We start from the raw sequence: 2,440 nt of genomic DNA, 5'->3' as shown, positions 1-2,440 counted from the left end.
GTTGCCGCAGTTTCTGTTACTGTTGGGGCAGTTGAACCAGTTGTTGTTGCTGCAGTTTCTGTTGTTGTTGTTGCTGCAGTTGAACCAGTTGTTGTTGTTGCCGCAGTTGAAGCAGGTGTTGTTGAACCAGTTGTTGTTGTTGCTGCAGATTCTGTTGTTGTTGCCGCAGTTTCTGTTGTTGTTATTGCAGTTGAACCACTTGTTGTTGCCGCAGTTTCTGTTGTTATTGATGCAGTTGAACCAGTTGTTGTAGCCGCAGTTTCTGTTGTTGTTGTTGCCGCAGTTTCTGTTGTTGTTACTGCAGTTGAACCAGTTGTTGGAGCCGCAGTTTCTGTTGTTGTTACTGCAGTTGAACCAGTTGTTAGAGCCGCAGTTTCTGTTGTTGTTACTGCAGTTGAACCAGTTGTTGTCGATGCAGTTTCTGTTGTTGTTGTTGCTGCAGTTTCTGTTGTTGTTACTGCTGTTGAACCAGTTGTTGTTGCCGCAGTTTCTGTTGTTATTGATGGAGTTGAACCAATTGTTGTTGATGCAGTTTCTGTTGTTGTTGTTGCCGCAGTTTCTGTGTTTGTTACTGCAGTTGAACCAGTTGTTGGAGCCGCAGTTTCTGTTGTCGCTGCCGTAGTTTCTGCTTTTGCAACAGCAACTGAGCATATGGACAATAACATTTAGTTTTTTCTCTTTCTGAGACCTGTATTACGATTTTTTGTAATGTATTCAGTTACTTACCCAAAATGGTTAACAAAACAGTCAAGCCTCGCCTGGCACTCATTGTGGCCTGAAATATTTGACAATGTGCATATTTGTTATAAATTGCAAGTTGTTATTATTGATAAGTGTGTATTCATGGACTTGCTGTTTATTTTTCTCCAGGCACTTTGCCAATGCATGTTTGGGATCAGTGTCACGGTGAAAAATTAAACTGTTGCCAATCAGACACTTTCCAGATGGCATTGCGTGATTGATCAAAATCTGATAGTACTTTTCTGCATTCATAATTTCATAGGTTTTGACATGATCTCAAACACCATTCACCTGAAATGGACTCAGGTGGATAGGCATAAGTCAAATTGTCTTTGGCATTTTTAGAATATTAAAGAAAATGGAACAAATTTTATTTATTTATTTATTATTTGACAGTAACAAAGTCATTTATACTCCTAGATAAATCTGCCTACATAAGAAGTAGTTGTCTGTTACGCACTGCCTCCACTAACCCCTGCAACCCCCAAAAGTGGAAAATTGTGTACATGGATCTCCAAAAGTTGATTCTGTTCATCTGGACATAGCGTTTTGTGGGAGAAACGTTTCGTCACTCATCCAAGTGACTTCTTCAGTTTCAGCTGACTGCAGGTTTCCCCAATCTTATAAACAATACATTTGCATAATGACTGACTTTTGGAGATTTACTGTCCTGGATGATTGAGAATGCATCAGGATGTGTACATGGATATTAAAGTGAGACTGGGCTGATAAAAATATGTGTTCTGGGACACAAAAAGAAGGTTGGAAAGTTTCTAATTGAGAAATTTGTGACCAGAAAACAAATCTATATTCTAAAAGTTGTGATATAACAGAAAACAAAGCAACTTCAGTTTATTAATTTAACTTGTTGTTAATTTAAATTGTTTTTTCTAATAATATTATTTATCTTGTAGTATATACTATGTCATACAAATTGGAAATAATAATCATGCAATTTTTTTAAACTTTTACAAGGTACTGTTTAGATCATTATTAGGAGCCAGTGAAGTAAATTTTTAAGTCTTGGTTTAAGTTTAAAAACACTACCTGCAGTGAGCTTGTATGTAATAAAAAAATTTAAAAAAACCCAAATCACAATAGAACTTTTTTTCCATTATTATTTTAGGTTAAATGTAATAAATGAAAATAAATGACAATAACTAATGCACAATCAATTTCAAATCAAAATGCCTAGCACAAACTCATTACATATAGATCATAGACATAAAAATGTCCTTACCCAGGGCTGTAATTCTTAGAATCCTTATTATGCCTCCCCTGTGCCTTTCTGATCTCTTGTGTTGCCAACCGTTTGTTCAGGTGTTATATATTTGCTTCACAAGTATGTGATGCGTACGCACAATTCTATTGAAACGTTTTGAACCAGCAGTTGAAGATGAAAAGATTAAAAAAAAAAAATTTAAACATTCCCGAACAGCATTAAGTCAGGTTCATGAGCCAGTCAGCAGCGTTGTTAGTCACCTTTCCACTGACGTGAACTAATCAGATGTCATAATATTATGTCTTTCACAGACCTCTGATCCTTTGAATTAAAATATTTTGGCTCAATAATCCGAAAAGGCATAAAATATATAACAAGACTTCTGAGGTTAACTGTATATATTTCCACAAATCTTTAACAGAATGCTTCATTAAATTAAAGACAAGCAGACAAGCAGATGATATCTATCTTGTAACT

At 35.8% G+C, this 2,440-nt stretch overlaps 1 long non-coding RNA gene across 1 annotated transcript; it reads right to left on the bottom strand.

The window, feature by feature from the left end:
- Window positions 1-449: 449 nt before the first annotated feature.
- LOC102202294 (uncharacterized) lies at window positions 450-2,032 on the bottom strand. The gene is made up of 3 exons (XR_312541.1): window positions 1,982-2,032; window positions 727-775; window positions 450-643 (listed from the first exon to the last, which is right to left on the bottom strand). It is a non-coding gene; the product is annotated as an uncharacterized LOC102202294 (long non-coding RNA).
- Between the last annotated feature and the right edge of the window lie 408 nt (window positions 2,033-2,440).

This window comes from Pundamilia nyererei, unplaced genomic scaffold, assembly GCF_000239375.1.
Source record: "Pundamilia nyererei isolate P.nyererei 1_Seehausen unplaced genomic scaffold, PunNye1.0 scaffold01595, whole genome shotgun sequence".
NCBI classification, from domain to species: domain Eukaryota; kingdom Metazoa; phylum Chordata; class Actinopteri; order Cichliformes; family Cichlidae; genus Pundamilia; species Pundamilia nyererei.
Note: the sequence above shows the minus strand (reverse complement) of the source record. Positions and strands in the feature narration are given on the sequence as shown.